Genomic DNA, 12,107 nt, shown 5'->3' with positions numbered 1-12,107 from the left:
AATGCTTTAGAGATGTGCATTTGCAGAGCCATAGCTTTGCACTCACACTATAAAGGCAATCCCTACTGGCTATGCCAATGCCGGTTGTTAAGTGGTACTATAACTCAGGGGGTCTCTTTGCACTGTTGTCATTAGCAACTGGTACCATTGAACAGGCCATCAAGGCAGCATTATTGGTAGAAGAGCATGTTTTCAGGAGCTGATGAAAGGTGAGGTAGTTAGACAAAGTAGGAAGTGGAACTCGGCGAATTCCAGCTAGTCACAGATTGCATTCTGGAAGCTCTGCCTTTGCCTACAATTTTTAGCTGCTGATATAATTTATTTATGTGTTTATTTAAAATGTTTCTACAGAGTAAAGCTAGCGTCAAGGGCAGCAGGCTCCTTTACTGATTGCACAAGTACCATATCGAGGAAAAGAAGGATCTTTGATTTCTCAGCAGAGTTCACATTTCTGCTTGGAGGCTGTATGGGAAATGCGTAAAGAGTAAATTGCTATCCTGTACCCAGTTATATGTGCATAAATGTCAGCTGCCCATTTGTCTTTGTGTGCGGTGGTGGAGGGGCATTCAGCCAGTCCTGGTTTTCAGCCACCAGAACAAGGCGAGCTGGGATTTGTAGTTCGACTCCATACTCCTGCTTGCCTAGGGCTTTTGCAAAAAAACAGAACTGCCTGAAAATGCCCGCATTTCATGGCACTAATGAAAAGGGGGTCACTACATGGGGTTTCTGGCAAGGGAGTAACCGGCTGGCTTCATGTCACCAGGGAGCACCGTGTTTCTAGTTCAGGGATTTGCTTTACAAATTAGTGCATTATGGGAGTTGTAGTCTTGATTCAGTTCTACTCAGCAAACACAAGTGAATACTGCGATTTGCAAAACGAAAAGTGGATAGCTAGAAAGGTTGCTCCATGGTGAATGGCATGGAATAACCGCAAGAGTATAACTACCATGTACATGGGATAGGGTATTGAAGCCCTATAAACATACAACAGAAGTAAACCTGGAGGACTCGTTAATTTAAAAAATCTGCCCTTCCACCGTGCTTTGCTTCCCTTGAATGCCTTGCCTGCGTTATTGTAAAAGGGGCGGTGGGGTACAAGGTCAGCCATGCCATTGGTGGGAGTGTGTAGCCAGCCCTTCCCTCTAACAGACTGCGTCCCACCTGAGTCGCAGATACACTTTGGGCCGGGGACGGACTACTTTCTCCGAGGCCCTTGTATACTCGGAGAGTATCAGTGTCTTTCAGAATTTAACAGTGCCTGCCCTTTCTCTGTGGCTCCCGGGGACTTCCGTTGAGACTGCACCGGGGTTATCTGCCTGCGGGTCGTCATTCTCCCGTGTTAGTTTTGTTCAGTTTTCTCTCCCCGCGCCAGTTTCAGACTCAACCCTGGAGGCGGCCTCAGGAGACACAGTGCAGGTAAGGAGACCGGCCTTCGTGGTTTCTTTCATGTTCAACAAACCGCGCCTCGTTCCGTCAGGGAACCGGAGTAAGACCCCCTTGTGTTTGTGATGGGTTGTGTAAAGAAATCCGGGATCCCTCGCATAATGTGACGAAGGGACCCTGAGACTCCGATATAATGGGCATAGCTAAGCTATGATAGCTTCCATTGGTGCAGCAGGTGCAATGGCACCGGGGCCCAGGTGGGCCTACTGTACCCTGAATATTGATGTTTTTAATACTTCGAAGAGCAACCGGGGGCGCATTACCGTCCTTGCACTTGGACGAAGGACGCACTGACTGCTAGGCTGCTCTCCCGTAATCTCACAACTATTCATGGGCCTTCGGTAGAACTGGAGGCCCGTGAACAGTTGGATTCCCCTCCGTAACGCCACTCCCCAGTGCTTCTGCATGTACGGGTGCGGACTGAATTTGGGGTGGAACGGGATGTTTTTCATAGATTAATAAATGCCCCCTTAAATGGTGGTGATTGTGGCGATTTTCGGTCGCCGGCGTGTTTCTTTACCGTTCTGTTTTGGGTTAACTGTGCTTTCCTTACCGGAGTAAAACGAGTTTACTATTTGGGCGTACTAGCTGCAAGCGGAGTGTGGGTACCCGTGTTTTGTTGCTTGGCACGGGTGAGGTGCATTGTGCTCAATGCTTTTTTGTAAAATTTTAAGTGCAGGGGCCTAAACGTTTTTGGGTCCTGTCGGAGCTGCCAAATGGAAAGGCTTTCCACACCACTCTCCACTTCTGTTACCCTTTTCTCGCCCCTGAAGGTTCTTTTATTCGTCGTCCTTTTCCAGTGTCTCTGTTTTTCCCTCTGCCCCTATCGATCTTGCTAGTTGTGAGATAACTTTTTTAGCAAGTCAGTTCTGTCTTTTTTTTTTTTTTTGCATTACTATTAATTTATAGATAGACTAGGCAGGTCTAAGACACATTTTAATTGTATTTTTCCTGTATTTATGTTTTAAGTGAATTACAAAAGGGAGTAACGTTGTGTGTGTTATTTTTAACTGACTTTAAGATCTAAATCCTGACCATGTCTGTAAAATATTGTCCTCGTTTCAAGCCAAACTAGGAGAAAGGTCAATGTTACGGCTTTCCTATATCCCTATGCCCCCTGGAAATATAGGGAAGGCATGCAAACAATGCCTCGTGCTATAGTCAAAGGGTTACGATTATATATGGGCAAGACACATTTTAATTGTATTTTTCCTGTATTTATGTTTTAAGTGAATTACAAAAGGGAGTAACGTTGTGTGTGTTATTTTTAACTGACTTTAAGATCTAAATCCTGACCATGTCTGTAAAATATTGTCCTCGTTTCAAGCCAAACTAGGAGAAAGGTCAATGTTACAGCTTTCCTATATCCCCATGCCCCCTGGAAATATAGGGAAGGCATGCAAACAATGCCTCGTGCTATAGTCAAAGGGTTACGATTATATATGGGCAAGACACATTTTAATTGTATTTTTCCTGTATTTATGTTTTAAGTGAATTACAAAAGGGAGTAACGTTGTGTGTGTTATTTTTAACTGACTTTAAGATCTAAATCCTGACCATGTCTGTAAAATATTGTCCTCGTTTCAAGCCAAACTAGGAGAAAGGTCAATGTTACAGCTTTCCTATATCCCCATGCCCCCTGGAAATATAGGGAAGGCATGCAAACAATGCCTCGTGCTATAGTCAAAGGGTTACGATTATATATGGGCCTCCCCTTGGAAGCAGAGGGAATAAATGAAGAAAAATGTATAAAAGCAGTTGTTGCTTCATCAGAAGCATCCTGGTGCTATGACGGTGATGGAAATAAAGGCCGAAATAACAGTTGACGAAACAAGAAGGCCTTCAGTTGAACCTTCAACAAACTTTCACTCAGGATAGTTTGAAGATACGGTGGTAAGGCGTTCCAGAGACTAGGGGCTAGAAAAGAAAAAAAGTTCAGCCACCAGATTTAGCTTTCCGCACTTTAGGGACATACAGCAAATTATGATTTACTGAAGGGAGTGCGTTAGTAGGGAGAACTATTTCTATCCTATCTTGAATGCACATAGGGCTGTTCTGATAAAATGCTCCGTTCGTGACCAAGCATGCCTTGAATCTAATGCTAGAATTAACTGCCAGCCAATGAAGGTGCTTTAGACCTAGCCTAATAGAGTGACTTTTTGGAATGTTTAATACAAGTCGGGCTGTAACGTTCTGGAAGCCGAGTGAGCAGGTCCCGAGAAACCTCAAGGTGGGTAACATTGTCGTAATTTAGCCTGGAAGCAATCGGGGAGTGTCCAATCCCCTTTCAGGTGGCTAGAGGATGGCATTTTTAGATCTTTGTTAATGATTTTAGAAGCCCAAAACAAGTGGCAGCTGTGGCCTGAGCATGGGGTTTAATAGATAAAGCTGTATCCGTCAACACCCCTAGATTCATGGCAACAGTTAATGGGGTGGGTGCTTGCCCAAGCGAAGGAGGCCAATGCCTCATAGCATCGACAGGGGAAGGGTGCAAAATGTTACAATTTCAGATTTGTCGGAATTAAGTTGTAAACAGCTGTTATACATCCAGTCTGCAACAGCGGTGTAAATCGCCAACCACAGAATAGCCAAGCTGTTGAAAAACAAACATAAATTGTGTCGTCCGCATATGATATTCAGACCCCACCTTCGTGCTATCTGGACCATTGGGGCCACATAGATGTTAAAAAGAGTAGGGGGGTCAAAGCGGAGTCCTGGGGGGCACCACAACTTACAGTTCTGAACTGGGATGTGAATAGCAATTTTAAAATTTAAAAAGAAGTCTTGTTGTCTCCGCGATAAGCAGTTTAAGGCTCTGCCCCCCTATTCCTGCCTTCTCCCATCACTTCATAAGGATTTTATCAGACACAGTGGTGAATGCAGTGGAAAGATCTAATAAAATAACCACTGCCTTACGTCCAGGATCAAGATTCCCCCTGATGTATTAAGTAACTTCAAAGGACGGCATAGACACACTGTCAAATGCATATTTTTTGGTCTGATGTTGGTCAAGACATTTTTGATTTTACCACCAAAGTTAGATGTATAATATTCTTCTGACAGCTCTCTTCATCCACTGGTCTGTTATTATGTTGTTCACATTTTTCTTCTGCCCACTACAGCAAGGGGTGATGGGTCAGCTCACTTCAGCCATTCACAAACTTCAGTGTGAGTGACAGTGTTCTGTCCTTTAACAAGGAGCACATCCACTTCACGTTATCCAAGTAGTTTCCTTCAGTGCCAAGGACCACCATGGTAATGTATGCTTTTTGGCACCAAAAATAATTTAGTTTTCTGACCATTTTACTTTCTTCTCTTTTTGACTGATAAGGCTTAGCAGCGTCCTTATCAGTGAAGTTTTGCACGAACCGAGAAAAAAAACAGAACTGACAGACAAAGCCAAAAGTCTGGCACCCAATAACCGAGCTATTGGCTTTGCCATTTCGGGTTATGCATAGTCTTTGTTACTCCCTCGAAATCCGAGTGAAAGCTTAGAAATACTGTTGAAAGTAGCCGAATGTTTATGCTTTCTCTTGGGTATAGAAATAGTCAAGGATGGCATAACTTACCTCCTGTGATGTAATTCGTGTCAAAGGACATGTGATGTCACTTCTGCTACCCCTGACATTTTGGTGAATTGACTCATGACTGGAAGTACTATTAGCTTCAGTGTTTTTAATACCGCCGCCCTCCGGGTGTCAAAGGAAGCACAGAAATGAAACTAGTATTGGGTTTTTCTGTGCCTCAAACCCACTGCTCCGGGGAAGCCTGGAAATACGGCTAGTATTGATGCTCTTTGACATTTGAAATGTTGGTGGAGCCTATAAATATGCTGTACATTTTGTACCACACGTGTACAGTGTTCGTACATGCATTGAAGAGACACCGAGTTAGATCCAAGTGAGTAGACTGAAATGATGGCAGTTTTGGAACACTTTTTTAGGGTCGAGCCTGCGTTGCATGCGCTCGCGCATGCGTATTGCAGCGAGACGCTTTAGTTATTAGAAAAGGGCTCGGAGCCCTGTTGACGTCACGTCAGTGTGTTTGATTGGTTCGTGGGCTTGCCTAGTAAAATCTGCTTGCTTTCATTAGTGGATGACATGCATACGTCATGCCTTTTCCGGTGGCTAGCCCTCCTCGAGCAGAGACCAAGTACAGAAAACATACGAGGCTCGCTGTTTTCTGTTGGATCGTGGACTACTTTTTCTCTATTTTCCTAGCGCGATTTCGCTTGGCAGAAGTCGAGCGATTTACACAGTTAATTTCACTTTTTCGGGTTACGTACATAAAAGCACTTTTGCCGATAGATGAAAAGTCGGGTTAGGAGTTTACAACGCGATCAGCTCTAACATGAGCAAACGTGAGACCCGTTGCATTGCAAATGCTTGTTTTTCTTGCACGCATTAGCAGATAGGGCATGGACAAATGGGTAGCTTCACTATATGGAACAACTTCCCTAGAGTATTCCCTGCCCTAGGATAGAAAACACAAAGTACACTCCATCAACCCACCCCTCTCACCAACATAAACACATACGCCATTTTTTCCTGTTTATAAATCACAAGTATATCTTTTACACTTCAGAGTATTGGAAATGCCAGTAGTTCACATCTATGTGAGGTATTGGCTTTGTCAATATTTTTAGTCCTGTTAAACACCAGCGCTTTTGCTGTGAAACATGGCTGAACGTTAACAAGAAAAAATAAGGATATTAGACAGCCAGCGCTGGCATGGCCAAAGCACTTTTTATGGGCGAGTGCAAAGCGTTCCGTCCGGTGTTGTAATCTCTCTTTCGGCTTCAAAACGACCCCCATGTCACATCGGTTTCTTTCATTGGTTCGTGAGCTTGGCTTTTAAAATCTGCTTGCTTTCATTAGTGAAAGGCATGCATAAGTCATTGCTTTTCCAGTGTTTAGCCCTCCTATAGCGCAGCAACCAAGTACTGAAAACCATATGAGGCTCCACATTTTCCGGCCGGTTTCTGGACTACTTTTTCTCTTTTTTTCGCATCGTGATCTCGCTGGGCATAAGTCACGCGCTTTGCATGACATCGACCCTGTTACGTAGATAATTGCACTTTTGCCGATTACGTAGATAATTGCACTTTTGCCGCTTACATGGATCCTTGCACTTTTACCGATAGGTTTCACTACAAGTGAACTTTTATTTCCGTTTGTGTGTCTGCTGTGCACTGATGGCGGCCGTCAGCTCGCTTATGTGAAACTTTTACTTTTCAGTTTATATGGCAAGAAAAGTCCAGTTAGTTATCTGAAACTGTTTTATTTTCAACTTATGTGACAAGAAAAGTCTGGTTAGGAGTTTACAGTGCTAATTGCTCAAGCAAAAGCGAGACCTGTTGCATTGCAAATGCTTGTTATTGCTGGCAGGAGGCAAGAGAGAGGCAGGTGGGGCGTGTGGGTGGGCAACACTGTCAAAGGAGTGTATGGAGGGGAAGGAATATGATGCGGCTATGTTGCGGCTTTTTGTTGTTTGTGGGGTGGGCAGCATGGACAACGGAGAGAGCGTGGGTGGCAGAGGCAACACGGATAAAGGAGACAACGGAGCAAGAGGGGGTGCGAGGGGCAACAGACAATGTAGAAACAGTAGGTGGGTGCAAAAAACAGTTCGGAGTGACATGGCAGGGCCGGCTTTAGGTTAGCACAACTGATGTATTGGCACTTACCTTGGGGGGCACTGCGTTTAGAAATAACTATGGGTCTACAAGCACCTGCTGCAGAGTTGTGTGTCTCCAGCAGATTTCAGACAAAAATAAAAAGGTCAAGATAACTCCGGAGATTAATGTTCCTGCTGGAGAGCAACCAATTTTGTGTAGTGGCAGTCTGACTCATCATAAAGTAGGTGAGAAACAGTGTGTTCTGTGCAGATCACTGGCTAGCTAAGGGAGCTACTGCTTTTGTCACACAGATCCTTTTGTTACTTGCAGTTCACAGTGACTTATGAATGACATTAAAGAGCTGCATGCAAGATGCATAGTAGAGGTTAGGACTTTTTTTTTTTTTTTTTCCACTGTCTTTCATTATCTGTTCCTTATGCTTGTTTGTAAAATTTGTTTGGGTACAAATACCTTTTTAGTAAAGCCAACCCCAAACAGCGTTTTACAACAAATGAAATACATGTGAGAGAGGGTTATGGAGAGATGAGGGGCACTGATGGCGTGTGGTAATGAGGGAATCTGTGGAGATGGTCATGGGAGGTGCCTAAAAAAAGATTTGCATTGGTCTCCTTCAGCACTAAAGCTGTCCCTGGACGATGGGTTGGGGCAATATGATGAACAGCAGAGTGTTGGTGGGCGAGAGGGAGACACCTGAAAAACACACTCTGGTACAGTGGTTAAACACAAAGAATAAAGTAGCACCTTAAAAATAAAAAGAGCAGTGGAAGGACACAAGTAATGCGTCCAGTGCTCTACGTGTGATACAAACAGATGAAGAGGAAGGAAGCCTACAGCAGCTGACCAATAAGCAGCAAGCCAAAGTGAATGACAATGACGCAAACTAATGGTACGAAATAAGCAACCATTAAACCCAGACTTAGAAAACAATGTCTCGTATTAGACAGCGCTTGCGCTGTCTTAGGCAAGCCCTAAAAGTAACTGAGTTTACACCTCAAACTAAAGATATTTTAAAAGGAGTCAAGTTTCCACATTTAAAACATACACTTTTCTTTGATCTTTGCTACTACTATCCAGTGTCTAGGTGTAGGAGGCTGGACTGGCTTTTAGTGAGTACCTAGGGGTACTTGCACCTTGTACCAGGCCCAGTTATCCCTTATTAGTGTATAGGGTGTCTAGCAGCATAGGCTGATAGATAATGGTAGCTTAGCAGAGCAGCTTAGGCTGAACTAGGAGACGAGTGAAGCTCCTACAGTACCACTTAGTGTCATATGCACAATATCATAAGAAAACACAATACACAGATATACTAAAAATAAAGGTACTTTATTTTTATGACAATATGCCAAAAGTATCTCAGTGAGTACCCTCAGTATGAGGATCGCAAATATACACAAGATATATGTACACAATACCAAAATATGCAGTAATAGTATTAGAAAACAGTGCAAACAATGTATAGTTACAATAGGATGCAATGGAGACACATAGGGATAGGGGCAACACAAACCATATACTCCAAAAGTGGAATGCGAACCACGAATGGACCCCAAACCTATGTGACCTTGTACAGGATCGCTGGGACTATTAGAAAATAGTAAGGGTTAGAAAAATAGCCCACCCCAAGACCCTGAAAAGTGAGTGCAAAGTGCACTAAAGTTCCCCAAAGGACATAGAAGTCGTGATAGGGGAATTCTGCAGCAAAGACACAAACCAACAATGCAACAACGATGGATTTCCAGTCGAGGGTACCTGTGGAACAAGGGGACCAAGTCCAAAAGTCACAAGCAAGTCGGAGATGGGCAGATGCCCAGGAAATGCCAGCTGTGGGTGCAAAGATGCTGCTACTGGACAGTAGAAGCGTAGGTTTCTGCAAGAACGACAAGGTCTAGAGACTTCCCCTTTGGAGGATGGATCCCCCACGCCGTGGAGAGTCGTGCAGAAGTGTTTTCCCGCCGAAAGACCGCCTACAAGCCTTGCTAGCTGCAAATCGTGCGGTTAGGGTTTTTGGATGCTGCTGTGGCCCAGGAGGGACCAGGATGTCGCCAATTGCGTCAGGGGACAGAGGGGGCGTCGAGCAAGACAAGGACCCCTCTCAGCAGCAGGCAGCACCTGCAGAAGTGCCAGAAACAGGCCCTACGAGGATGCGTGAAACGGTGCTCACCCGAAGTCGCACAAAGGAGTCCCACGTCGCCGGAGAACAACTTAGGAGGTCGTGCAATGCAGGTTAGAGTGCCGTGGATCCAGGCTGGACTGTGCACAAAGGATTTCCGCCGGAAGTGCACGGAGGCCGGAGTAGCTGCAAAAGTCGCAGTTCCCAGCAATGCAGTCTGGCTTGGGGAGGCAAGGACTTACCTCCACCAAACTTGGACTGAAGAGTCACTGGACTGTGGGAGTCACTTGGACAGAGTTGCTGGATTCAAGGGACCTCGCTCGTCGTGCTGAGAGGAGACCCAAGGTACCGGTGATGCAGTTCTTTGGTGCCTGCGGTTGCAGGGGGACGATTCCGTCGACCCACTGGAGATTTCTTCGGAGCTTCTAGTGCAGAGAGGAGGCAGACTACCCCCACAGCATGCACCACCAGGAAAACAGTCGAGAAGGCGGCACGATCAGCGTTACAGAGTTGCAGTAGTCGTCTTTGCTACTATGTTGCAGTTTTGCAGGCTTCCAGCGCGGTCAGCAGTCGATTCCTTGGCAGAAGGTGAAGAGAGAGATGCAGAGGAACTCGGATGAGCTCTTGCATTCGTTATCTAAGGAATCCCAAGAGACAGAGACCCAGAAAAGAGGGTTTGGCTACCTAGGAGAGAGGATAGGCTAGCAACACCTGAAGGAGCCTATCAGCAGGAGTCTCTGACGTCACCTGATGGCACTGGCCACTCAGAGCAGTCCAGTGTGCCAGCAGCACCTCTGTTTCCAAGATGGCAGAGGTCTGGAGCACACTGGAGGAGCTCTGGACACCTCCCAGGGGAGGTGCAGGTCAGGGGAGTGGTAACTCCCCTTTCCTTTGTCCAGTTTCGCGCCAGAGCAGGGCTAAGGGGTCCCTGAACCGGTGTAGACTGGCTTATGCAGAAATGGGCACCATGTGTGCCCATGAAAGCATTTCCAGAGGCTGGGGGAGGCTACTGCTCCCCTGCCTTCACACCATTTTCCAAAGGGAGAGGGTGTAACACCCTCTCTCAGAGGAATTCCTTTGTCCTGCCATCCTGGACCAGGCCTGGCTGGACCCCAGGAGGGCAGATGCCTGTTTGAGGGGTTGGCAGCAGCAGCAGCTGCAGTGAAACCCTGGGAAAGGCAGTTTGGCAGTACCAGGGTCTGTGCTACAGACCACTGGGATCATGGGATTGTGCCAACTATGCCAGGATGGCATAGAGGGGGCAATTCCATGATCATAGACATATTACATGGCCATATTCGGAGTTACCATTGTGAAGCTACATATAGGTAGTGACTTATATGTAGTGCACGCGTGTAATGGTGTCCCCGCACTCACAAAGTCCGGGGAATTGGACCTGAACAATGTGGGGGCACCCTGGCTAGTGCCAGGGTGCCCTCACACTAAGTAACTTAGCACCCAACCTTTACTAGGTAAAGGTTAGACATATAGGTGACTTATAAGTTACTTAAGTGCAGTGTAAAATGGCTGTGAAATAACGTGGACGTTATTTCACTCAGGCTGCAGTGGCAGGCCTGTGTAAGAATTGTCAGAGCTCCCTATGTGTGGCAAAAGAAATGCTGCAGCCCATAGGGATCTCCTGGAACCCCAATACCCTGGGTACCTCAGTACCATATACTAGGGAATTATAAGGGTGTTCCAGTAAGCCAATGTAAATTGGTAAAATTGGTCACTAGCCTGTTAGTGACAATTTGAAAGAAATGAGAGAGCATAACCACTGAGGTTCTGATTAGCAGAGCCTCAGTGAGACAGTTAGTCATAACACAGGTAACACATTCAGGCACACTTATGAGCACTGGGGCCCTGACTAGCAGGGTCCCAGTGACACATACAACTAAAACAACATATATACAGTGAAAAATGGGGATAACATGCCAGGCAAGATGGTACTTTCCTACACTAGGTGTGTCAGATTGTAGGACTCTTAGTTAGGATTGTGGCAGAGGAATACAGAGGAATATTGCTGAATAGTACTGCGCACATTTATTTCTATTAACAGGCGAGTCAGTTCATGTTCAGTTTTGCTCTTGAAGCAAAACGATGCACATTTTTCACCTTTCCCAAACAAAACAATGCAGGTTTCCTTTGGTTCTTTTACATACAACTTTCTAAACCAAAAAAGGGTGTATTTTTAGGTTTTCCCAACAGACAGTTCTAGCTGTCTGTTTTCAAAAGACTTGTTGAAAATAATGTTACATTGTGGAACAAGCGGATGTTTCCAGTCTTCCCTGTAATCCCTCACATTATGATAGATATGATACTGAATCAAATTCTCATATATAGTTACGACCTAACATATTGCATCACTCATAACATGTTATAGTGCATCATTGATGATAACACCATGCATGGTGAGGGCATCATGAGTTACAGTTGCTATATAACTTCACTATAACTATAGAATTCCAATGTTTTTTTTTTTTTAGTTTAGAACATTACATTTTAGTGAGATTTTCACCTAAGTATAACGTCACTTTAAACTTTTTTTTTTTAATTTATTTTTTGGGGAGTGAATTTGAGGTTTTTCTTTAAATGTACAGTAAGATGTTTTTACTATACCTAACTCTAACATCTTTTTACCCTTTTTTTCAGTGGAGATGTATGCAAAAAAGCAGCAAGTAACTCTGGGTAGTTCTCAAGTTTCGGTGGAGAGTAGCTCCTGTATAGAGCAGATACAACACGAGCGACACTCTGAATCTGCTCACTTAAAATGTCTGTTTTTATAGCAAAGTTTTTAAGCATAGGATTAGCACAGTACCATCCACGCCGAGCTAGAAAATGGCAGTCTTTTGCCATTTTAAGAGCAAAGTCTTTAAGCATAGGATTATCTAGTGCTGTCATAGCTGAGCTGAAACATGA

The 12,107-nt window shown here is 44.8% G+C and overlaps 1 protein-coding gene across 1 annotated transcript in view; it reads left to right on the top strand.

Moving 5' to 3' along the window:
• Window positions 1–1,190: 1,190 nt before the first annotated feature.
• Window positions 1,191–12,107, top strand: part of KIFC3 (kinesin family member C3) — a 308,219-nt gene continuing 297,302 nt past the window's right edge. Inside the window, exon 1 of the mRNA XM_069217375.1 lies at window positions 1,191–1,416. The gene's annotated coding sequence lies outside the window, so the exon portion shown is untranslated. The remainder of the gene's footprint in view (window positions 1,417–12,107) is intronic.

The sequence above is a fragment of the Pleurodeles waltl genome, chromosome 12 (genome assembly GCF_031143425.1).
Source record: "Pleurodeles waltl isolate 20211129_DDA chromosome 12, aPleWal1.hap1.20221129, whole genome shotgun sequence".
Lineage (NCBI taxonomy): Eukaryota > Metazoa > Chordata > Amphibia > Caudata > Salamandridae > Pleurodeles > Pleurodeles waltl.
The sequence above is the reverse complement of the archived record's forward strand: the minus strand, read 5'-3'. Positions and strand labels throughout refer to the sequence as shown.